This window comes from Mauremys mutica, chromosome 9 (assembly GCF_020497125.1).
Source record: "Mauremys mutica isolate MM-2020 ecotype Southern chromosome 9, ASM2049712v1, whole genome shotgun sequence".
Classification (NCBI taxonomy): Eukaryota; Metazoa; Chordata; order Testudines; family Geoemydidae; genus Mauremys; species Mauremys mutica.
Window position 1 is genome coordinate 89,373,155 of NC_059080.1, and position 27,003 is coordinate 89,400,157.

The 27,003-nt window shown below is 42.7% G+C and overlaps 1 protein-coding gene across 2 annotated transcripts in view; it reads right to left on the reverse strand.

Annotated features, from left to right (window-relative positions):
- Positions 1-13,874, reverse strand: part of SLC7A14 (solute carrier family 7 member 14) — a 64,064-nt gene extending 50,190 nt beyond the window's left edge. For both annotated transcript variants that reach the window (XM_045029328.1, XR_006582030.1), the window contains exon 1: positions 13,753-13,874. The gene's annotated coding sequence lies outside the window, so the exon portion shown is untranslated. The remainder of the gene's footprint in view (positions 1-13,752) is intronic.
- Positions 13,875-27,003: the final 13,129 nt, after the last annotated feature.

The window sequence follows — 27,003 nt, forward strand, 5'->3', positions numbered from 1 at the left end:
AGAAAAAGCAGCTCACAGAATTGGGCTGACAGACAATTTGCTACTTTATTCTATCCTAACATGCTTAATGTATTCTGAGGTATCAGTAACTAATAGGTCTTACTACATCTGCCCAATAATATAAATTGACATTTTATTAGAAGCATTTCTGTAATGCTCATTCAAATAGTATCTTTACCTCCCAGTAAAACACATCCCATATAACTCTAAGCACCAGATTCTCTATTACCCTGAGCACTGTATAGTCATTTACACTTGTGGAAATCTTGTTTAAAATTCTGATTTGATTGCATTTTACACCGGGGTTCACACCCCCTTTGCACAGGTATAAATGACTACACAAAGTGTAGAGCGGTGCACAACCATGCATAGTCTACTTAAGATAGACTTAAAAGATTGTCTGAAGACTGAATACGTTCTAAGAAATGCAGTATGCTTAAAACATTCCATTTGAATTTGCAACTGAATATTTAGTGACAAAAAAGGAATCCGAATGATAGATACAGTGATAGTCAATTTACACATTTGTTAAAAAGGTCTAATACGTCATTGGTGTCTGAGATTGCAAAATAAAAGCCTTAAAAGTATAATAGTACTGCTAATGAACGTACATAAAATAGCACTAGAATAATGGTTTGAGTTTAGAATTGGGAACCAGGAACTTCTCAGTGCTACCTCTGATACAGAGTCCCTCTTTGATCATAGGCAAGTCACTTAACCTTTCAGCCTCAATTTTGCCATCTGTACAATGGAGACAATTGTTATCTTGCAGGGGTGCAGTTAGGATTAATTAGCTAGTGTTTGCAGAGGAGATTGAAGCATCTCAATACCATATCAAACACTGTAAGGCTTTACCACTTATACTACATTCTATTTAGGAAATAATTATAACAATTTTTTATACTTTCCAATTTTCATTTGCCACAGTTGAGTGAATTTGTATTCCATATGTAAACATTACTATCATTGACAACTGTCAAATACTGCAGCCCTATACTTCTCTGTGATTAGGAGTTATAAAAAGAATAATATTTAAATGAACTGATCAAGATTTTCAAAAGAACTAGTGATTTTGAGTACCTCAAGTTTGGTGCCCAATGTGAGATACCTTAAAGGGGCCTGATTTTCAGAAAGTGTTAATGGCAAGATTTTTAAAGGTATTTAGACACCTAACTCCCCTTGATTTCCTTTAAAAATCTGTCTCTAAGTGCTAAAAAGATGGGATTTTCAGAGTTTAAGTTATCACACGTGGGTCACCCAAATTCTGAGGCACTAGACTCAAACAATAGGTTTACACTTTGAACCCACCAGCTCTACTTGGGGCATTAGAGATTCTGTACCCTGTAATGCAGAGACATCTGAAAAAAATCAATGTGTAATATTTTCTCATATGAAGTATCTTCATAGTAAGCAATCTGTTTTCAATTAAATGTGTGTACGATTTTAGTGGCACAATTGCCATTAGCGTTAATTAGGGATGAGTAGCTAGAGCTTTGTGTGTTTGGAACTGTGGGCCTTTTGCTATTTGTCAGGTTATACTATTAGTAATTATTGTCTTGGTGAGAGCTAATTTTATATAACACATCTCACTATGCCATGGTGGTCAGGCTGCCATTTGGTAGCACTGATCCAATCATTTTAATAGTAAGAAATAATTACTTAGACATAAGTGTTCATTTTTTAAAAAATAAGTATTTCCTTTAATAATATGCAGCATGAAGGCTTTATAATTACTTTGCTGCTCTTTTCTTTGCAGATCCTTTTTTTCTCCTCATCTTCAAATGAAAACCATTACAGTTTACTTGAGGCTAATCATGAGAGCTGTTTCATTTGACATAATTCACAAAAGTTTGTTTATTAATGTGTGAAGCATTCTAATTACATGGGGTGGATTTCTACTTTTACAAAGTCTGTATTGGCAGTGCTGGCTGATACATCATAATGACAGCTTATTTCTTTCCTGGACATAGCGAATTTCAGTGGCAACAACACAGTTTATCTTGTTCAGGAAAGAACTGGCATGACACTTTGACATTACACCTTCCAAACAAGAAAAGTAATGATCAGCATTTAAAACCCAGGTCTGATATCAAGAGGGACCAAATACCTACAATTCCCATTGAAATGAATGAGATTTGCAAGTGCACAGCACCTCTTAGAATCTGGTCTATATGACCAGTCTTCTCCCCCCACCTCGCTTCTTATACTGACCTCACTCTTTGAGTAGCTTTATTGAAATTAATAGCCAGCAGTTATGGCCTGATATAATACAAAATACCCAGTGTTGCCAACTCTTGTGATTTATGAGTGATTTTTCATGAGCCTTGAAATATTTGGTCCATTTCTTAAAGCCCCAGCTCCTGGAGTCATGTGATTATGTGAATAATCTCAGCTTTCTGTTTTTTAAAAAGTGAGATTTTTAGTTCTTGTGGTTGTGAGAAGTGGTTGAAAATGTGACTCACCTTCATCCAAAAAGCCTCAACCCAGAAGGCAAATAAAAAGTACCCCAAATGTATTATCTTTAAAAAGCTCCTTTATTTTAAGCCAATCTCATGATTTGGGGCACCTGACTCATGAGTTTTGAACAACTGGGGTTGGCAATACTGTGTATCTATGGCCTTCTGGGCAATACAAGCTCTTGAAGACCAAGAATGCTGGAGACAGGCAGAATTATTCAAGGGAAAGGTTGACCTGTTGTGGATTATTCCATCCTGAATAACCCCACAATGGTGATACGTGGAAAAAGCACATGCAAACCTGCTCCTTGCATTCAGGAGTTGTCTGCAATTAGTGAAAGGGAAAAATACCATTCTCCTTTACCTTAGTGGTGGTTACCTCTGGCAGCTTTTGTGCTTGAGAGGGCCTGTCTGCCCCACTCAAACTGTCAGTGTCCTGAGTGGGCCTTTTGCTTCCCCCTGACTCTTTATCATTGATGTGCAAACTAGAACTTCTGCAAATAGTCCTTACTCCCATATGTAGTTTCATTAACTTCCATGGGACTTCTTGTGAGAGTATGGGCCTCTGGCAGGAATAAAAGTTTGTGGGATAAGGGTGAAGATGCTAGAACAGCTGAAGTTGTTGCTGTTTAACAAAGATAGTCATGTCAGTTTCAGAACACACTAAAAATTATTTGCAAAAAGGAAAAGATTGGAGCTGCTTAAGATTGCAGCCCTTTCATCTCTAGGTCACCAGTTCAAAACCCATACTGGCCTGTATTACCCAAAATTCATTATTGTGAGATTATTGCTTACAGTACATGTGATATCTGGAGAAAGCAATTTGTGCTCCAAGAGTTGAAGACATTATAGTAGTGTTGGCAGGCTGTTGAAATATGACTATTCAACAGAAAGATTCAATCATCTAAAAATGGAAAGAAACCAGTGAAAACTCCCCATGTCCTGTTTAAGCCCCATGCTATACTCTGAAAATTTGTTTAAAAAAAACTGTGACTCTCTTTTCTTGAGGTTAAGTATTTTGTTTTCTTCCTTGCTTGACAAAGGCTCCCACTTTCCAGTAGCTTTTCACCCTCTCTGTTAAGTTCCCTCTGCTCAGTAAATGATCTGAATCTTCTCAAACTGTGAACACATTCGCCTTTCAAAAGCAGTTCTCTTCTTGCAGTTTTCAGATGCATTAGTCTTTTTTTTGTGCACGCATGGGGCTTGATTAATTGGTTATCGTGTTCTCTCATCGGTTATACAACTGTAATTGATTATGTCTTGCTGCCTTATTTCCATGCTTTTGCTAATCAACTAATTAATGCAAGAGATGGCTGAAGAAAGGAAATTCCTGAAAACATAATAGGAAAATGCACTTTTTCATATTTAGCCTATTAATTTCCCTAAAGCAACCATATAATACATGCTATATTGCTGGATGGTTATGTATTTCATACAAGAAAGAGCGAGGCTGTCTCTATCCCTGTCTCTATTTCTATTCTGCCATTCTGCACAGACATGGCTGTTGGCCCGAATATGCCATTTTTATCTGAGATTGCCACTGGGCCAGCAGAACTGGACATGAGTATATGAACGGCCACCGCAAAGGGACATCACAACACTAGTCATGGCAAGTCAGCAGGAACTGTAGGTGTAAGTGTTTTCTTCTGGAGGCAAGCGGCTCTTCTTACAGGACATGTATATTGCTTATTTGCGCCTATTGGAACCATTGTCAGCCTTGTGTGCAGCAGGTAGTTTTCATCCGTCATAGCTCTCTATGCAGTTTTAAGGGTGATGGCATCTCAGTGAAGATTTGAGGGAGCTATATGAGCCAATACCTATCAATTAGACATTAGTGTGTGGCTAAGGCAACCTCTAATGATACAGGTGGTAGTGTTTAGCTCTGAACCAATGAGATGCATATGCTGACTTCTTCCCAAAGTACGACACAACATTCTTCTGGAGTGAATACCGGCCCTAGGACTGAGGTTTGCAAAACAGTTGCCTCTGTTCCCCAGGAGGTTCCCGCTTGCTTCTGAACAAAGGCAATCCGAGAGGTGATCTTTTTCTTTAAGTGTTCTAGATGGGACTGGTATGTTAGACTGCAATATAGTTTGATTCCTAAATAAGTGAAAGCTGGCTGGAAAAGAACTAGAGGATCCTCAACACAGACTGTAAGGGGTTAATTGGCCAGGCGATTGCTGAGATGGAAGGTTGTGGCTGCTGTCCTAGACTCACTTAATGAAAATGACCTACGTCAGTGGAGATTTTCATTAAGTGGCCTGAGAACTCGTGTCCTGGCTCAGTGACCCTTCAATATTGCATAGAGTGTGCTGCAGGCATACCTCCAGATTGCAGTGTAGCAAACCTCCGAATGGGAGAAGGATTGGGTCCAAGAGCTTGTATTATATGTCTGCAGGATTAGCCAAATCCTCCTTGCCCACTCACCTAGTCTCAGTGATTTCAATGTAACTGTTCACATGAATACTGTGAACAGGAGTTGACCAAAGATGATGACTGATAGTCAGGGGCAGCTCTAGCCATTTCGCTGCCCCAAGCACGGCAGCACGCCGCAGGAGGCGCTCTGCTGGTCGCCGGACCCGCGGCTCCGGTGCACCTCCAGCAGGCGTGCCTGCGGATGCTCCACTGAAGCCGCGGGACCAGCGGACCCTCCGCAGGCACGCCTGTGGGAGGTCCTCCGGAGCCGCCTGCTGCCCTCCCGGCGACCGGCAGAGCGCCCCTCACGGCATGCCGCCCCAAGCACGCGGCATGCCGTGTGTTAGTCATTTATCTTCATAAGTTAAGGGATGGATACCTACGTAGTATGTAGCATGAGTAAAACCCAGGCAGTAGCATGAGTGTGTTGTGATATCTCCCAGTAAATGAATTATGAACGCATATCTAAGACTAGGATGTTTCTACAATAGCATTGTTGGTCAAAAGACAATACCACAAAAAAAGTAGGAGCAATATTATTTTCTTGAAACCATGCAGGCAACCCCCAGGGAGAGTTATAGGTGTGGAAAGAGGACCATCTATACCTATAAGTATGATAAAAAAATATTGCTGCTGAAATATGACTTACAAAGGTTCTTGCTTCTGGTGGAACTTTCAGCCAAATGAACTTACAAAATTCCCGTGTTCTGTTTTGTTCTCTCATGTTTCCCTGTTATGGTATTACATACATGATTATGTAATTGGTTGTTCAAAACTGAAGATCTCATGGCCCCCACTGCTCTCCATATTTCACTTCCTTTCTTGTATTACCAAAACACGCTCCTTGTTCTATTAAAGCTGAAAGAATCTTGCCACAGAGGGCAGATAAGAGGCAATGGGTTCAAACTACAGCATAGCAGATTTAGAAAATTTTTCCTAAAATTTAATCTAACTGTAAGAGCTTCAGACAGCTGTGTTACTTTGCATTCAGACTTTGTTTCCTTTTCGCTTTTCATTCAACTCTGACAACTCAATTAGATGACCCGGTTTCACTTTTGTTTCTAATTAATTTCACTTTCATGCACTGAGATGCTTGCAAACACTGCTGGGGGAGATTGAGGGGTATGTGTGTGTTTCTATTTGAATTTTTTTAAAAATCATGGAAGCATTTTCATTGGTATAAAGTTTATTTTTACACAGCTTTAAAAATTGGGCTAAACTCAACCCCAAATTGTTTCTTTAAGACATACAAAATCTTCACTGAAATTCTATACGAGGTTTTGAAACGAATGTCCAGTGATACACACAAGTGTTGAAAAAATGTTCGCTTGACCGCTTTTTGCACCAGCCATCTATTCTGCTCTTATGGGATTCAGCAGTTACAGGTGCAGTTATTAATCATTGTGTGTCTGTCTGAGACAATCAATGTCAAAACATGCACTGACTTTAATGGGAGCAGAAGAATGGCCTAGGTACTGTAAATACCTTATTCAGTAGTAACCAGTTGTCTGTCTGTCTGTACAGCAACTACTTCTAAAGTTTTAGGGCTAAATTCATTGCTGATGCAAATAGGAAAAACTACTGAAGTCAAAGGAGCTGCACTCTTTTACAGCAGCAGGGAATTCAGCAGCTGACCTGATTAATGAACAAGGAAGGCATCATCTGAATTACCCATTGGCAATATTGTCTGAGAGATTTTTTTGACTGGTGTTGTAAGAACTAGTACTTAGCAGGCTCTTTAACAAACAGGACTTCAGTGAACTGAAGTCCATAGTATCATATGACAGCTGAATTATCTCTGATTATCTCAATCCCATCATACAGTAATGAGCTGACTCTGAAACTGAGGCAGAGGGTCAAATATAAGGGCTTGTCCACATGGGGAAGTTGTGCATAATAGCTATCGCGGTCATTACTGAATAGAAGCAATGAGCTTAAATTGCAGCAAGGGCAGTTTAGGTTGGACATCAGTTTAGGTTGCAACAAGGGCACTTTAGGTTAAGCACTGGAATAAATTGCCTACGGAGGTTGTGGAATCTCCATCATTGGGGATTTTTAAAAGCAGGTTGGACAAACACCTGTCAGGGATGGTCTAGATAATACATAGTCCTGTCTTGAGTGCAGGGGACTGGACTAGATAACCTCTCAAGGTCCTTCCACGTTCTATGATTCCATAATAGTCTAAAGAGCTGCGCTGAACCTGATCCAAACCCTGGCCAGCAAGACTGCTGATTAGTGCCTAAGGGGTGGTGATGTGGCACTGGGAACAGGAAGGAGACCGTCAATTTATTTCATATTGGCCACTAAACATGGCAACACATTGCAGTCACTGCCAGAACAGGCTGTATTCAAAACGGTAACCTAGAAATAAGAGGCTTTATATACCCCATTACTCACTACCTGAGCCAATTTAATACACATAGGGATAATTTTGCAGCCTTTACTCTGGCAATAATCCTTTTGAATCTAGTGGAAGTTTTGACTCCATTAAGGACAACAGGATTTAGCTTTGCTTTCAATTTAATATTTTATTCAAATTCAGAATGCCACAGAGTTATCTTTGCATTTTAATATCAGTGATGTTCCCTTAAAGAATCAGTCTTGGTGCTCCATATACCGGCTCTGCTCTACTGAGCTTATTTATGGGTCAGTTACTCATTTTGAAAAACACTTGCATAAAAGATTCAGCAACTAAATCCCCCCTACATGCCTGTAACATAATAGCAATAACTATTTTATTCAGCAATAAACTACTTCCCTGCTAAGAACAAACTACTTGGCTCTGTAATTTTAGAATGGCTCATGAGTTAGAATGCAGTGTTTGAAAAGTAGTGCCGTAAAAGCTGTTCTTTTGTTCACCTGCCAGGTAGAGTTAATTTATGGTATTATGTCTTTCAGTAAATTATTGATATAAAAGTAATGCAGAATGACAATAAAACAATAGAATCACGTGGCTGAATGTCAGTCTCCTGCATGGCTCCATCTCACTGTTTATTTTCTATAAATGCCTGGGCTTCACTTTGATGGTTTTATTGCAGGGAAAAACAATGATCTAGTAACAACATTCCAGTCGAGCCAATATAGAAAAGGGAAGAAGTGTCAACATTAGCAGGGCCCACAGTCTGTGTTGAGATCTTGCTCAATAACCATATTGCCCAGAGTTGACGTTAATAGTGAGATGCGGGAACCACACGTCATGAAAACATTTCCTGAATACTAGCAACATTGTTCTCAATTAACATTCATAACTCAGCTGTATCTCACTGCTTGAGTGAATAATATTTAATGAATCTCTTCTTTTTGTGACACTAGGTCAGAATCTGCTCTCATTTATACCAGGAGTAGCTCCAATTATTTCATGGGAGTTGCTTTGAGTTTACATTGTGGTAATTAAGATGAGTATCTGGTCGTCTACCATTAGGATTTTTCCAGGCTTTCCATTATAAATCTTATTTTCAGAAATTAGCCAAAAAATTGCCATAATTCTTGATTTTGCACCTTTGCATGCCCTTGGCTCCCACAAAGACAGCTTTACTCACAAAAAGATGGTAGGTTCAGGCCTACATATAGCCTTGAACTTTACAGTTCAAGATCCAGTGTGGGAGTTAATTTATTTAACAAGTTTGAAAGACACAAAAATTGCTCTTTAGTTTGAGGAATCCCACCACCTCACCCAAATGAGAAATGCTTGATTCTTGTTTGCATTCTTATTACTAAAGAAAATATTTAATAATTTAAACAGAAAATTTCCAGATAATTTGTTTTACAATGGACTGATATGTTTGGGTATTTCAAGGTTGGGGCTGGGAGGGTCTGAGTTAGTTTATTTATCAACTATTTTCTGCAGTCTTTTCAATTAAAATGTCATAAGGATATTTAGCATGGAGCCCTACAGCTATATTCAACTCTATGGCCACGTCTACACTACCTGCCAGATCGGCGGGTAGTAATCTATCTATCGGGGATCGATTTATCGTGTCTCGTCTAGACATAATAAATCGATCCCCGAATCGATGCCCGTACTCCACCCAGCAGGAGGAGTAAGCGGAGTCGACGGGGGAGCCGCAGCGGTTGACTTGCTGCCGTGAGGACGGCCAGGTAAGTCGAACTAAGATACTTCGACTTCAGCTATGTGAATAGCATAGCTGAAGTTGCGTATTTTAGATCAACCGCCCCCCACCCGTGTAGACCAGCCCTACACAGTTTCCATCTCTCTTATTTTGAGGCAGAAACACCCTCAGATCGACAGGATGTTGTAGGTTTTGGCTTGGATGTTGTTTTTTTGTCATTGTACTTTTAGGTCAACTTTAACGACTGGACTGGACAAATAGTCAAACTGGTTGGATTCTCCTCTCAACCTACTAATATAATGCATATTACACCTTTTCACTCTTTAAATGGATTGGTTTCAAGTGGCGGGGGCGAGGTTAGGGATAGTTAGATATTTTTATTTCAGGTTCTGAAATGTTTAAAATCGTATTTTGATTACATCTTATATTTCTTCAGCATTAAAATGTACAACTTAGAGATAAACTGGGATGACAAAAGATCAAAACGTAAATACAGTGGCTACGTTAAAAACCCAATAATAAACAGTAAAAAACTGTAATCAGGTGAGGTTTGCAATAAGCAGCAAGCATATTTTACACATTTTTGTGTGTGCCTTTGCCAACCCACTAACTTCAGGGGAGCTGCACCAGTTTACAGGGAGCAAAGAATTTGGCCATTCAAGCTTGGCCCCGCTCTCACTGAAATCACTACCAAACTCCCATTGTCCTCAATGGGAGCAGGATCATGCCCTTATTGGGCATGTGCACCCCCTGGATTAAGAAAACAGTTTTTTATCCAAAGAGGGGAGAAGTTTCTTGGGTCAGTAGTTTGATATGTGAGCAGGATTTACACAATAGACTACAGGCCACTATGATCTACGGTGTCCAAAATAAACGTTGCTTTTAAAAAAAGGAACATAAGATTGTGTATACACCTTTAAAACAAATTCTTCCCTGGTGCACTGAAGTCAATGAAGCTGGACTAGGGATGAATTTGCACATTGGTCAGATGAGTCTAAGAAGTTATTTAGATCAGTGTAAAATGTGTGTTCGCCCAAGAGGCATGTAAGATTTGTTTGTCTTTGATGCATACAAAGAAAAGTTCCTTTTAGGCAAAGTTAAAGTCTTGAGGCAGTATGAAGGAAAAAGGCAATCAAAGTTGAGGTGGCTTCTCACTCATTCTCTTCTCAGAGTATGTGCTGAAGTTCCTGCAGGGAACTGAGTGTGTGTATGCAGCGGGGATTTTTTTACCCTGGGGCCTGATTCATCGATTCATAAAGTTTAAGACTAAAAAGGACCATTAGGTCATCTGGCCTCCTGTATATCATAGGCCTTTACATTTCCACTTACTTCTGTATTGACCCCAATAACTTGTGTTTGACTAAAGCATAACTCCCAGAAAGACATCTAGTCATGATATGAAGAAATCAAAGATGGATAATCCAACCCTTTTCTTTGTAGTTTGTTCCACTGGTTAATCACCCTCACTGATAAAAATTTATGCCTTATTTCTAATTTGACTTTGTCTGGCTGCAGCATCCAGCCATTGGTTCTTGTTCTGCCATTCTCTGCTAGATTAAAGATCCCTTTAGTACACAGTATTTTCTCTCAGTGAAGATATTTATACACTGTAACCAAGTCTCCTCTCCATCTTCTTTTTGATAAACAAAACAGATTGAGCTCTTTAAGTCTTTCACCATAAGGCATTTTCTCCAGCCCTGGAATCATTTTTTTCATTCTTTTCTGCACCCTCTCCAATTTTTCAACATCCTTTTGAAAATGTGGACACCAGAAGTGGATACTGGAATAGTGCATCAGTCTCATCATTATTTACTGCTCTGCCAATCTTTGTGTCATCCACAAACTCTATAAGCAGTGATTTTTATATTGTTTTCCACACTATTGCTGAAATGTTGAGAAGTGTTGGGTCTAGTACTGATCCCTGTGGAAACACACTAGAAACACCCTCACTCAGTGATTCCAAATTTACATCTATTTTTTGAAACTTGTCGGCCAGGTCTTAATCCATTTAAGGTATGCTTTGTTGATATTGCTAATGCTAATTTTTTAATCAGACAATCCTGCAGTACTAAGTCAAATGCCTTACAAAAGTCTAAGTATATCACATCCAGGTGTAGTTATCTTTATCAACCCAACTTGTAGTGTCAAATGACAAATTTTGGCCCATTGAACATATATCCTGCCATGGTAACATACTTGTGTACTGTTGAGGGATATTGAGAGGATTAATTCATTAATGGGCCAGATTAATGCAGTTAATTTGTGTCAGAGGGACACTGTTTGCCCTTCTTAGAGTTTCTGCAGGGTTTGGGAAGCAACTTTAATTCCTACTGTGGGTTCTGCAGGAGCCCTGCTGACACCACCCTCAGTGGGGATGCACTAAGTCATGGTATGTAAACTGACATTTAACAGGCAATGAAAACCGCAGGGGAATGTGGTCCACTGCTTGTAAAGTGGCTTAAAGATGGTTGGATATTCAAAAGTGCCTAAGGGCTTGTCTACACAGTGATTTAATGTGGTCTACAGGGGTGTGATTTTTAAAGGGCACTAATGTGTTGCACATTAATTGGTCCATGTGGACGCTGCTAGTGTGCGCTAAAGGCTCTCTAGTGCACTCTAAAGTAGTACTGCTTGAAACAGCACTATGTTAAAGTGCACCTAGGGTCTTAATGTACCAATTAATGTGCAACATGTTAGTGTGCTTTAGAAATCACTCTCCCATAGAGCATATTACTCCACCATATAGACTAGCCCTAAGTGAGTTATGAGCTGTGGCTTAAATGCTTTTGAAAATTCCACCTGAAGAGTGGTAATGAGTACTAAATAATATAGAATCATGGAATTACTCCAGGCTTGACTGTGAACCATTGTAGCTCTTAAAGTCAATGGGAGTTATGAAAATTGATGGGAGGGTCAAGCCCTACATTTGGGGACATATCCTTCTCTTAGTGATGGCAATGGGTTTTGCAACGATAGATCAGGGATAGTATGTGACAGTCATAATTTTGATGCCTTGACTTTTTCCAGCTTCAGTCATAATGTTTAATGCAAGGTGGTGGTGGTTGTTGTGTTTGTTGTTTTTTAATGCCTGCATTGTCACTATCTAGTTGATCCTTTTGCTGATCCAAGAATGGAGATTTCAGCACCTTGAACAGCACCCGTGCTTCTTGCTGTACTACTGTATAGAACTCCTGGTTTTTTTTTCAGTCATTGGGGTTTGTTAATAATACTTAGCCCTTAGATAGCCCTTTTCCCCCTTCAAAATGCTGTGCAAACATCAACTAATCCTCATAACACTGCTCCAATGTAGGTAAGTTGTTATATTCCCATTTTACACACCCGTAAATTGAGACAGAGAGAATTCACAGCTATGACGTGCATAGAGTTAAACCCATCAGTAAAACCCGGCTCTTAGAGAAATGGATGAATCACTTTCACAACAAGCAAAATTAGCCCCCTTTGGCTAAGGTTCTGTGTTTCGTCAACAACATCTAATGTGATGATGACGTCCAGTTCCTTTCTACAGTAGAGACCTGTCTGATGGCAAAGGAGATCACACTGATCCTGTCAGCTATCTGCAACCAGCTACTCACTCACTTAATTTCCTTCCTTACATTTTCTCTTTCCCTCATCCAATTTGCATCTTTTATAACCCCCCGCCCCTTACTCCCTTCGGTCCCACTAGTCCCCTGTGAGCGTGCTCTCTCTCTCAGAACCTGTAAGAAGAAAGCTTTTCCTAGGTTCATATTATTTAATTCAGATCAGTCTGTGTTTGTCCTTTCACTTTGCTCTATCTCACTCTCTGTCTCCTATTAATCCTGAGCTCATCGGACCCCCATCATGTCTTCTGCTCCCCTTTACAGTATAGGCTCCTAGCACTTTTAAAAAATACAAATTTCTCCTCTAGAATCAGTCTGGCTAGGTCATTAAGAAGTCAGTTTGGTTTTCCTCATTTTTGTTTCCTCCTAGCTTGTAACAGGAGTAGGTACCAAGGCAGCACCTCCCCTTCTCTAGTGTTCTGGCCAAGGCTAGAAAAAGCTATGCAGCAGAATGGAAGGGAAGGAAAACAATATCCCAGCTGAATTACTTCTCAGCTCGTGCTGGATTCTCATTTCCCAGCATTAGGGAAGCTCATATCCAAAGCCTTGGCTGTCTGCCTCTTCTCAAACGGTGATGCTGCTCTGCTCTAGGCGTGCAGGGCCTCGGCATCCCTTTAGTACATGGCAGTATCTAGGGCAGCTCTTACAGGGGGGGAGGTGAGAAGTGAGGGGGGACCCTCACTTCCAAACACCCTGACCCTGTTTCCCTCCCAGGCCAATGAGCACCCAGGTGGGGGCAGAAGAGGAGGGCAAAAAGCCCAGACCGTGTCCTCATTACCTCCACCCCCCATACACACCTAGACACCCCCCAAAAAAATCCATTTGTGAATGGCTCCTCCTCCGGGGACCAGACTGTCCCTCAACGTCCCATGGGCAGGGAGGAAACAGCATAAAGAGAGGGGACCCCCAAACACCCCAGCACCATCCCCTCCAGGGACGTGGGCAGCCTCTGAGCCTCTTATGGAGGGTGAAAGGGGCAACTCCTAAGTACCAAAGCATGAGAAGCGATGCCTCACCCCCCCCCGAGGGCTGCCCCCTCCACCCAGGAGAACAGGCTCCGGCTCCTTCCATCCCCTGTCTCCCCCCTCCCGCCCCCGTATAATCCTAATCCCAGGCACTGCTGAGGGCAGCCGGCGCGGAGGGAGGCGAGGGGGGACCCCCCAGCAGAGCCAGCAAGGCGCTGGCCATGCCCGGGGGCTCAGCAGCACTCACCCACGGGAGGAGGACGCAGCCCAGCGGGTGCGGGGAGGGTTGGCAGCTCCGGGCTGTCTCCGGGGGAGGATGCAGGAGCTGAGCCCGGCCGGGGTGGGGGTTGCAGCACCTGCAGCCCAAGGATCCCGAGGCTGGAGATGGGGCGGGTGGCGGAGGCAGGGTTGCCGCTCCGATCTCCTGCTGCCCTGGCAAGCGGCCGGGAGGGGGCCGGGCTTGCAAAGCGCCGCCCGGGGCGGAGGAGGCGGCAGCAGCAGCAGCAGCAGCTGGTGGCTGGAGCGGGGCGTTAGCCGCTCCCGAGTCTGACTCCCGCGGGCGGGGGAGGCCGCGCGCTGCAGCGCCTCAATTATTCAGCGCTCCCCATCCCCATCCCCGCCCCGCCCCGCCGCCACGTGATCCGCGCGGCGCGGGCAGAGCCGCCGCCACAGGCGTGATGCGGCCGGGCGCCCCCGCGGAGCAGCAGCGGCGGCAGCGGCCCTGGGGGACGGGTTCCCGGGGGGATCAGCTGCTGCCCCCATGGGCGGCCCTGCACCCCTGAGCCCCCCATGGGGTCCCCTGCTTAGCCCCCCAGCCGCAGGGGCGTGGGGGTGGGAGTCCCTGCCTGAGCCGCCCATGCAATGGGGAGGGGGGGCTGGGATGGTGGGGGGAATCCCAGTGGATTCCCACCCAGTGGGAGGGAGTCTGCAAGGGGGTGTGATCCTGCCTCTGTCCCCACCCCATCAGCCTGGGGAAGCCTGGCGCTAGGGCTGGGAGGAGAGCAGAAGGGAACAGGGCCAGGAGTTTTACTTGTCCCTGGATCATGCTCCGACCTCAGATTTCTCCACTAACCCCCTCTGTGAGCCAACCTCCTACCTCAGGAGTGAACCATGTCATCGCTCATGCTGTGATACGCTGGGACGCTCAGTGCTGTACACTGCCTCCACGAAGCAAATGCTACGCCCTGTATAATCTCTTCTCACGAAAATGGCCATTCATCATTTCCCCCACCAATCACAGGTTTCTGGGCAGCATCTGATCCCACTGAAAATGCCAGTGAGAATTAATGTCTGATACATTTCCCCACATACATTGATACTTAGGGCTAAATCCTGTAGGTATATACTGTAAACACCCACTGAAATCAATGGAGGATTTCCCGGGTAAGGACTGCAGTTTTCTATAGCTGCCAAGGTGTGATGGAGTCTGGCATGACAACTACCGTAGAAGAAATCCCATAGCCTGCTGCAGAAAGAGCCTTTTCCAAATTAACTTGCAACTGAAAAACGGTCAGGGCTATAAAACGTACTTCCCAGAGACTGGCTAAAAGTAGACAATTCAGATCAAGATTTTGAACACCTCAAACATGGGGAAGCGTTTGGTGAACATAAGAATGGCCAAACTGGGTCAGACCAAAGGACCATCTAGCCCAGTATCCTGTCTTCTGACAGTGGCCAATGCCGGGTGCTTCTGAGGGACTGAAAAGAACAGATGATCAAGTGATTCATCCCCTGCTTTTGGTATTTGTGTAACAGCTTGCCAAATGTGTCTTTGTCCCCTCTGGTGCCTGTAGTACATGAAGAGGTTTAGCAGTCTGCTGCTGCTTGAGCTAAAGGTATACTCCACAATCATAGCCAACTCTACCCCTCAGAATCCTATCAGAGTCAAATCTCTTCAAATGGTCTAGGCACTAGAGGGGAATGTTGTAGGCCAGTGTGTTACTTTTCAGTCTGGTTAAGCCTATTTTAAAGATAGGGGCCATCTGCAAAATTATATTTTGAACACTTGAGGGGTGTTTGGGGTTATGGCTCAAGCTTATCTCTAATATTTCCTTTTCCAGTTTTCTTGATCTAAATTCTGTACTGAGTTGTCGCCACACTCCTTGGGTCTCCCCATAGACTTCTCCTTTCCATTATTCAGAGCCTTGCCACTTTGACCTAAGATCTAAGATGAAGATCAGTGCTGATGCTAGGAAGAGCAGCAGAACATAAGAACAGCCATACTGAGTCAGCCCAATGGTCCATCTAGCCCAGTATCCTGTCTTCCAACAGTGGACGATGCCAGAGACTTCAAAGGGAATGAACAGAACAGGACAATTATCAAGTGATCCATCCCCTGTTGTCTGGTCCCAGCATCGGGCAGTCAGAGGCTTAGGGACACATAGAGCATAGGGTTGCATCTCTGACCATATTGGCTAAGAGCCACTGATGGACTCTATCCTCCATGAATTTACCTAATTCTTTTCTGAACCCATGTTGGCCTTCTCAACATCCCCAGCAATGAGTTCCACAGGTTGATTGTGCATAGTGAGAAGAAGCACTTCCTTATGTTTGCTTTAAACCTGCTGCCTATTAATTGGGTGACCCCTGGTTCTTGTGTTATGTGAAGGGGTAAATAATTCCTTATTCACTTTCCCCACACTATATTCATGATTTTTATAGCTCTCACGTTCTGTTCAATCCCCTTTGTACTTTGGGAATGTTTACAAATGTCAGTTTTCATCAAAATGCTCTGAATTCTAATGTCATCCATTCCCAGCCACACATGTTGGATTGGTGCCAGAGGTAAGGAAGTGAAGAGGAGTTGCTCTTTTTCCTCCAAACTCTGAAAGAAAAATAATTCATCAGTAAACCCAAGAATGTGGCCTTTCTACCTCGCCTCCCTTTGAGAAACCAGGCACTTGCCTTGCTGAATAAGACCTGCTGTTCCCTTGCTGAATAAGACCTGCTGGAGGCTGTCTTAGTGCCAGTGGCTCTCAGCAATTAGCCTAAGTGATCCACTGGCTATAGATATAGCTTTCCAGTGGTTCTAGAGCAGGGGTAGGCAACCTCTGGCACGTGTGCCAAAGGTGGCACACAAGCTGATTTTCATTGGAACTCACACTGCCCAGGTCCTGGCAACCGGTCCGGGGGGCTCTGCATTTTAATTTAATTTTAAATGAAGCTTCTTAAACATTTTAAAAACCTTATTTACTTTACATACAACAATAGTTTAGTTATATATTATAGACTTATAGAAAAAGACCTTCTAAAAACGTTAAAATGTATTACTGGCACGCGAAACCTTAAATTATAGTGAATAAATGACGACTCGGCACACCACTTCTGAAAGGTTGCTGACCCCTGTTCTAGAGGTTGTAACACCATAAACTAAGCAGTATTCCCTGTGGCTGTTCAAGTGAAGGCCATTATTTCACAACCCCCCACCAATCCCACAGCTCGTGTCTCCCTTCATCAGTCCTGAAATTCCCCCTCTTCTTCCTGGCTTTAGCTCCCATTCCCCAAACCCGCAAAGCTTCATATTGCAGCCATCACTCTCCCAACTAAGGAACACTAGACCGGATTCCCTTTCAGGCCACTTGGGCAGCTGGAGATGTCATCACTGAGTGACACAAATCATTTCTTTCCTGCAGCACTACCAAAACCTGTGAGATCAAGATGCATAGAAGTTTGGAACACTCAGCCCACTCACAACTGGCAGTTTTGCAAACACTGGTGGATTTTGTTCTCTCCCTTATTCTTTGGTTGCACTAGAGCAAACTTCAGAGCTGGAGTTGCCACTCTTTCTGCGTCTCTATTGTTTCCCTTGCTCTCCCATTCCATGTTGTGTCCCTTCCTGTTTGTTAATTGTTTATTGTTTAAATATATACACCTCTTTCTAATGCACCCCTCCCGCCCCAGCTGTTTTGCTCACAGTATGGACAAGAAAGTGAAAATATACTGTATACAATTGCTGGTCCCTGATCTTGTCAGTTACACTTTCCTGCTTCTACTCAGACTAGTGTAAAGCAGGAGAGGAACAAATCCAAGTGAATGAAATGTACTTCTCCTCTTGGAACTCTGTATCAATATGCAGCTCTTCTAACAGTGTTGTGGATTATAGCGCATAGTGTGTCTTTTATGCTCATGTCAGATTCCTTTGTGGCTGCTCAATGTGTGACTAAGTGCTACTAGGATATGTATTTCTTCAAAGATTATGTTATTGTCACCAGTTCAGTCCACATTCTGCTCTGAGTTTCCCTGAGTATAAAGCCAGAGTAATTCCACTGAGTTTAACTAAATTTCTCTAGATTTAGGCAGGGCCGCCCAGAGGATTCCGGGGGCCCGGGGTCTTCGGCAGCGGGGGGCCCCCGCTTCGGCGGTAAGTCGGCGGCGGGGGGTCCTTCCGTTCCGGGACCCGCCGCCAAAGTGCCCCAAAGACCCACGGCGGAGACCCCCCTCCGCCGAATTACCGCCGAAGCGGGACCCGCCGCCGAAGTGCAGCCCCCACTGCGGGTCTTTGGGGCACTTCCGCGGCGGGTCCCGGAATGGAAGGACCCCGGAAGGACGAAGATCCGGCTGCACTCCGGCGGTGGGTCCTGCTTCTGCGGTAATTCGGCGGCGGGGGGTCCTTCCGTCCCGGAGAGGAAGGACCCCCGGCCAGCGAAGACCGGGAGCGAAGAAGCTCCAGGGGCCTGGGCCCCGCGAGAGTTTTCCGGGGCCCCCGGAGCGAGTGAAGGACCCCGCTCCAGGGCCCCCGAAAAACTCTCGTGGGGGTCCCTGCTGGGCCTGGGGCAAATTGCCCCACTTGCCCCCCCCTCCCTCTGGGCGGCCCTGGATTTAGGCTGAAGTAAGAGAGAGCAGAATTATGGCCTCAGAAGGCCCCTTGCAACAGTATATTTTTTGCACCCTTGGTACATTTCAGTTTGGTATGTTTGGTTGAAGTCTAAAAAGAGAGACCATTCTATACATTTTAGGGCCAAATCCATATAACATGTGAGTTATGGATCATTGTCCAATATCTGATCATTTTTAATCCTAGTCCTTCTGTGCCTGCTCTCTCCCATTGCTTTCACTCTGTTGCACAGCAGTTCTCCAGTCTCTCTACTGCAATTCAGTTCCTTGTCTGTTTCCTGTACCTTTGCCAGTGTTTCATCCTACACTAGCTATGACTAGCTATCCAGACCACCACTGTATGCTGTTGAAGGTGTGAGGGCTTTGTCTGAGATCCAAGGCCCAGTTAAGATCTTCCTGATTAAAACTTTTAATTCCTCTATTTTCTTAACTTTAAATTTCATTGGAAGCTAGAATTTCTCTGGCTGTCTCTTAAGGCTGCAGTGGTCTGTAAACTACATTTGGCTCTGTCAGGCAGATAAGAATGTCCATGCTAGTTCAGACCAATGGTTCCTCTAGTCCAGCTTCCTGGCTCAGAGAGTAGTCAGTAAAAGATCCTTCAGTGGAAGGTACAAGAATTCCCATAATGGCCAATTATGCACTAATATGCCTATGGCAGAAGTTTACTCTTAATCCCAGGTAGTTAGCAATTTATGTCCTGAAGCATGATTTCCCTTATACATTTTTATCATATCTATTGTAACAGTGGATAATATTTTTCCCATTCACTGAAAAAATCTAATCCTTGTTTTGAAGTCTACTCAGCTATTGGCCTCAATAACACCTTGTGGCAGTGAGTTCCAAGGGCTAACCAAGCATTTTGTCATTTTGTTTATCAGGTTTAAACATATTGCCTTTTTAATTTCATGGGGGAGGGGGCCTCCTTGAAATTAAAAAGGATAAACCCGAACATCCAGTTAATGTTCTCTCCTTCATTCATTATTTTGTTTACCTCTATCATGTCTCTTTTTATCTGCTCCATAATGGAATAATCCTAATCTTTTACATCTCTCAGTACCATCAACTCTCTAGATTATTTACTTGTTTTATTAATTTAGGGCCACACAAATAATCTTAGCATGTTTACCTTTTAGCTCCTCAAGGCCTTTCGGTATCCTCTCTTCCCAGAGCCTCTTTCCCTGAAGGCAATTCCTCAGTCCAAGGACTAGCCCTGATTACTTCAGCCTGCTCTCTCTACCTTGGAGTGGTTGCTTTGAGTTACTTATCATCAAAGCTGACCAGCTGTTCCATATTGGCTCACTGTTCATTGAGCTCTCTCTGTTAAACTCCACTGATATTTTTCCTCTTTTGGTGACAGCTCCTCTCTCCTCCACATGCCTTAGAGTTGTTTTCTTGCACCCATTCATAATCCAGACCTGTCTCAGGACTCGGTGCCTTGATAATCCTTTTGCTACTGTTCTGGCCTGCCTCACCTCCCACTTCTTACTGGAGAAGCCTGATGCAAGGGTGGAGTGATAACATAAACTCTGTTCTACTCCCAGTTCCACACTGAATGAAATGTTCTTACACTTTATTATAAATAAACTGGAGGTTGGGGGAGTTTTGCATTGGGATTTGAGACCTACTCCTGTGGGTGCCCACTCGTGGTGCCAGTGTTTTCTAAAATACCAATATTCAGCACGTGTAGATTTCTTTACATTTACAGATCTCAAAGCATTTTTTGGGCTGGGAGTTTCAAAGAAGCCTAAATGAGTTAAGTGCCCTGCTCCCACAGAATTGTGCTTTGACAGTAGGTTGGGAAAGGTGCTCCATGAAGAACCCTCTGTGTCTGTTGGTTTTTATACTGCCACCCACCCCCATAATATCTGTTTCAGCACAGATACATTTGCACCATTTGAACATATTCTCATGAGCCATTTTAAATGAGCATAGAGAAATAGTTCAACCATGGGGCCAGGCCTACACCCCATCTAAGCCCACTGATTTTGATAGGGTGGTGCAGTGTATACATCACTGCAGAGTCTGCCACTTATTCCATGCTCGATTGCAACCTTTTTGTCCTCAATATAAAGGATATCAGGGCTGCCATAGTAAATATTTATCCACTCTGTTTGAATGAAGCCTGCACACTTAGCCACAAGGAATCATTCATGCTGTGTAATAGCGTCTGTGCAAATATACAGCAGAGGACAAGGCAGAAATAGCGAGGAAAGGGCGATTTGGGATCAGGACTGCAGCACAGAGGAAGGCAAGATGACAAAACAACAGGCAGAAATGTAAACAGATCACTACAGGGGTGTGTGTGTGTGTGTGTGTGTGTGTATGTGTTGGGATGTGATTCAGGGAGCATGGTTGGAAGGACTGAGCAGAGGGTTGGGAGTTAGCAAGTCGTGACTCTGCCACTATTCAGTCATACTCTATATGACCTTGGGCAAGTCACTTAGGGCTCGTCTATATGGGGACGTCCAGGAAAATTTATCCAGATTAACTAAAGGTGTGAATTTGAAGTGAATTAGTTAAAATGTATTAAAACCCGGTGTTAGCACATTTATCCAGAATTAAAGTGGCCTTCTATGTAAGTGGATTGGTGGTCATGGGGTAAATTAAACTAAAACAAATTAAGGCCACTTTAATTCTGAAATTCAAACTTTTAGTTAATTCGGATTAATTTTCCAAGATGTCCCTGTGTAGACAAGCCATTACATTCTCCGCCTCACCTGTAAAATAGGAAGAATAATAATACTTCTTTTATTACCTTGTGAGGATTAGTTAGCAGGGCTGTTGTGAGGATTAGTTAGACAGTGACTGTTCCAAGCTATGAATGGATAAAGTGCCATATAAATGCTAAGTAGTATAAATATGCAAATCAACAGCATCTGAGGGAAGATTGCTCTGGGCATTTTATTGTCTGAATGGGTGAATAGTATAGGTCTGGTATTTTTTTTTTATTGCCTGCCTTAATAAGCCAGTTGACATTTACCTGAAGAGCGGAAGAGGCATCTTAAATGTTTTTTCATCTATTCAAGTGCTTTGAAAGGGTCTACAATTAAACTGAATATAAAACCTAATAATAATATTATGGGAAGAGTTATTAGTGAGACTGACTACCAGGTTACCAGCTCTCTTATGATGTTATTGGGTCTGATCTTATTGAGCTAAGAGAGCAACTTCAGCAGCCCAAGATAGCATATATGTTGTCATAATACATAGTCTCCAGTCAGCTGGGGTGAAATCCTGCCCTCTTTGAAGTCAATGGGAGTTTTGCCATTGGCTTCAGTGGAGTCAGGATTTCACCTCTGAGCTCCACTAGCCACAAACATGAGAAAGCCATGGAGTTTTTGTTAATAATGATGCTAATGCCTTATTATTTATAATTGCTATCTATCATGCTACCTCGTTGCAAGTAATTACCACTAGAAAAAGCAGGCTTGAAGGTAAAAACTCAGTCACATTCTTAATTTGCATTTCATTAAAAAAAATACAGAACCCGCCCCCTATTGCTTGGCTAGTGTTGATTCGTTCTGAGGAAAGATTGACATTTTTAGAGCGTGCTATCTATTAGTGCAGTGCATTCACTTCATGAGCATCAATCTGTTTATGCAGAAATCATTTATTATGCAATCGCTGTGAAGAAATGATCAGAAGCAATTAGAACGCCGGTGACTGATTCTTTATGTTTGATGAGTCAGGTCACTAGTTTGACAAATGTTCTTACACTAATTTGGCCCAAAACTTACTCAGCAGGATAATTCAGTGAATAGCAGTCGCTTCTGGACATCTGTTGCAAAGTCCAGATAGCTATGCATTTGAATAGAGACCAGATGGATGCCTTCATAGTAACAGTTATTTTTAGAAACCTGGCCAGAATGCTTGTCCACTGGTTTTATGTCAGATTAAAAAAAATGCTTCAGTTAAAAACTAGATACTCCTGACTCCCCTCGGAGGAGCGTGATCGGATGTATAAACGCTGGGCCAGGCAGGAAGGGGTTAAGGTGTTGCTATGGTCTGGAGTGGCCCTGCCTTGGTGCACCTGCAAGTCATCTCAAGAACGGAGGAGGAATTCAAGAGGGAGAGGCCTTGTGGAGGGCAGAATCTGCTCCTTTGCCTGAAAGAAGGCCAAGTGCCCTGAGGCAAAGGAGTCCTCTGCTGGTGAAACAGCAGGCTTCAGCCAGCCCAGGGCCCCTCTAAAGCAGAGCGACCCGTGACCTGGCTGAGATTAACTGTATATTTCTTTTTCCTTCATTTCTTTTGCTGCTTCTAAACTGTTTGTTCCCTGTGATCCGGAAAGGGTGAACATCCAGAGGGACCTGGCTGGAGGGCTGGGACTCTGTCCCCTTTGGAGTGCTCCTGATTGCTCCCACTTGAGTGATTGGACCTGGCGTGCTGTTGAAGGACCAGGTCGTAGTGGTGGGAATGATAATGTAGCAATAAGGAGAGGAATTAAATCTTTCTATCTCATCTTCTTATATTGACGAGGGGTGTGACGGATACCAGAGCAGCAGAAGGATGGTCTTGTGGTGAAACCCCTGGACTGGGACTTGAGAGGTCTGAGTCCAGTTCCTGGTTCTGCCACAGACTTCGCTTCCTATATTCCCCATCTGTAAAATGGGGATAGTCTTTCATTTTTTGCCACCCTTAGTTTACCTTGTCTGTTTAGACTGTAAGTTCTTCAGGGCAGGGAATGGCTCCTACTGGTGTTAGGGAAAGCCCATTATTTGGATAGTTCACAGTGGATACCTTTGAAGTCTTCATTTATCAAGAATTAACACACTCAGGTGTGTGAGTCATTTGCGCCACATAAGTGTGCATAGAAAGCAAATAAAAGGGAATATGAATACCATTGAAACGAATATCTGAGAATACATTTTGCAGTTTTTGCCCCAATCTAAAAAGGAAAGGTTGATATCTCGTGCAGAATGATTGAAGGTGTGTATATATCTTGAATTCTGTACACTTTAAATATTTGTTAAATTGAGGGAGTGAGATTTTAAGAAATCTAAGTAAATTCATTCTATTATAGTCTTTGGTCACTAATGAATATCTAGCCGTATGCCGTATGTAGCTGTGTTACAGGTAGGCTTGGCAGAATTTGATTTTTTAAAATATAATTTTGATGAATAATATTGACATTCATTTTAAGCATTTTCCTATTTTTATCTATTTTGAATGTTCACAGGTTTTAGAAATTATCAGGGGGTCAGACAATAATTATTGAATAGCAGCAGATGTTGAGATTCAAAAAGTTAAAGCTTTATAAACATTAAAACATAAACTGTCAACATCACATGTCAAAATATACAAGGTATATTGTATAGACTGTAAATCAAACTCTGTGTTCTCAAGCAACATTTTTCTTTGTGCATATGTAAATTTTGACTATTATAAAAAGTTTTTCGTGTGTGTGTGTGTGTGTGCGCGCGCGCACAGTGAAATTGACGTTCACCCACATTTACCAAAAAGAATCTAATTCTTCCAAGCCTAGTTACGGGCATGTCTGGGGGAGTGTGGCTCGAAGGCCCATTCAGGGGGGGCCAGGGTCAAGGCCAACAATGGAGGGAGGGGCAATCAGAGAGAGAGAGTGATGTAGGAAACACATAATACACAGATGGTTTTTGCTTCCTTTTGACTCTGCCATTAATTTTGTTATGACTCTGCGGTCACTTGGATGCTGTTTCTGTTGCTTTATGCGATGCACAGCGATATTATGCTGCTAGATTTGGCAGCAAAAAAACACTCAGCTACAGACTTGTGGTTTTATTTGTTGTTTGTTTTTTAACTACTTGCCCCTAGCTGGGGTGGATGCAGGGCAACATGTTTGACTCAAGGCAATGGAAAGGGTTGATCCATCCCTGGTGAGCAGAATCTTTGACAGATTGTTTCCTTTTTTTTAATGTGCATTATAAACCTGCAGGAGCAAGAGGCTCAGCTGCAGAGAGGAAATGGAGATCAGAGAAAAGGTTGGGATCAACTCTGTCTTAAATGATGAGGACTCAGAAATCACAACCAGATGCTATTTGTGTGACAGACACCAGTACTGATCGGACCACGGAGACTGAGGAGACGGGCGGCGACAAAGCCTGCCTGCCACACCCGGATGAAGTGATGTACTGTATTCTGTAAGAGGAAAGAGAGAATGCTTCATTCAGTGTTATGGCGGCTGGGCTCCTCTGTAGATTTGTAGGCTGACTGCAGGGTAGTTTAAAATGAGCTGGTTTATGCTCTTATCATCAGAGGCTCCAGTTGGTTAGCACTGTGTTAAGTGTCTATTAAATGGCTTTCCCTATGTTAATACTTAGATGTTATACAGCACTATCCATCTGTAGATCTCAAAGTGCCTTACAAACGTGGGTCAGCACTGTCACCCCCATTTTACTGACAGGGAAAGAGAGGCTAAGTGACAGAGCTATTAATAGAAACTGGGTGAATTCCTGGCCCCATTGATTTCAATGGGAATTTTACCACTGATTTCATCAGGGCCAGGATTTTACCCCAGATCCTCTGACTCCACTCCTGTGCTGTAGCCACCATATCACATTAGTCGGAGAAGGGATTCTTCATCCAAACAAGCCTGAACTTCAGATTCAGATCCAAATGTACAGCTCAGGTCCATCTATAGTATTTATTTTGGCCTCTTTGGTATCTGGAGGGGAGCCGGTGATGTGTGTTTAAATGAGTGCTGGCCATGGAGTAACATAGCCATCACCTTCAGTACTGCTCTTCCTTCAGCATATAAACATCTGAGTTAACCCAAGGGCAAGTTCAGATAATGGCCAGTGCAATATGAACTTGAATGTCTGTGTCATGTGAGGTGGATGAGGTGTATGTGAGGGGGGACATGTGATCTCACTTATCACCAGAATCTTTAGGGCTGGGTAGTTGAGGAAAGGTGTTGGTGCAGCCTGGTGGTTGTAAAAAAGCAGCATATTTCGCAGTTTGACTCTCCCTCATGTATTCAGACTCAGAGTGCAGAAGGGATGCAGATAAATGTTTTGAGGATATAGTGGCTGCTTAGAGAGAGCGAGAACTAAGGGGGATTAAATGTTTCTATGTTATGACGCTGAAGAGTGTAATTTAAAGGATCAGATACCGTTTTCCCCCCTTAATCACAAAAACTGGTTTAAAAATGCAATCTATTTGTTGCATATCAGTTTTCTTCAGTAAATGGTTTGATATTAATTTATTGGTCCATTTTTTCTGTTCATGGTAGCAGAAAAATATGACCTGTCAAAACAGCCACATATATACTTGACAAATTGTCTTCTTCAAATGAAGACTTTGTAATCAAGTGAAACATGGACCAAATCCTACCACTGGATATATGTATTCATCTCCCACTGACTTCAGTTAGAACTGCAAGTGTGTAACTGAGGGCAGAATTTGTTTATTTAGGTTTATTTGCTTTGAGAATTAACAATTTAGGTATCAGACCACAAGAAGGATTTCTATAAACATCACAACTTTTGCGGCTTATAGGAACGATCTCACTTCTGTCTAATTGTGTAGCTACGGATAATGCCTTTAAAGGAATTATCAATGCAAGTCTACTCCCAATGATCTTACAGCAATCTGCTTTGGATTTCATGAACCATACAATCTGCTTAAAGGGACACATTAAAAGGAAACAAACATTTTCTTACCAATAATCTTAGATAAATTAAAGTGAAAATTTTGCAAATCTAATTTTCTTGCTTTTGGTTTGACCTATTGCACAATTAAAATAGATTCATTGGTTTCAGTTCCCTCCCCCTCACCGCAACATGATCGGTTGCAAAATTGGGGTTGCACACCCCCCAGGGAGGTGTTTGTTTAGCACCTAGCATAATGGGGTCCTGGTCCATGACTGGGACTCCTAGGTACTACTGCAATACACATTAATAACATAACAAAACTTTTCACTTAAATTAAAAAAAACACCCTGATTTTTAAAGATTCTATTTATTCTTTCTGTTTTAACGAACACATTTCAAATGTTGTATCAAATCTGCCAGGCAGTATTTATTTAAATGGCTTTGCATTGATCTGTCACTTAGAGGTTTCAGGATTTGTTTGGTGGAGGATGCATGGGATATGTTTTTGGTTCTAAATTCATCCCGGGTGTAATGCCATTGAGTTCTCTGGAGTCACAGCTGGGAGGAATTTAATCATAATACCGAATCAATGTGTTACTTAAAATATTCTAAAACCTGAGGTTCATATCCAATTTGAATTGATGTAAAACACATTCTGTAATTGTTTAATGGCAGCACTGGATTCTGGCGACTGAATGTTTATCCTAATCCAGTGAGGCGATGTGTCCATCTGCAAGTACTTACGTACACTGCAGGTTTGATGATTTTTCCATCCAAAGAAGATTGTTTTGCGTATCTTTTTAGTGTTATCTGTATATTCAGTAAAGCTGGGTGGAGAATTTGGCTTCAAATTTCCATTTTGCAGTATGCATGGGAAATTAGTCTCTTTCCTTTTTTAGCACGCATGTGATGTGAAAGCCGCTCATGGCTCTGCTGCAGTCAGTAATTGTTTCATGTCTTACGGAAACATGCGTAATTCTAGAGGGAACCATTTGAGTTTATATTTAAGCAGAAGCTTGTCAGATGTCAGCAATGACTTCAGAGAAAATCTTTTCCCCCTGATATTAATGTAGCTACTGTAAATCCTTTAGTTTAAA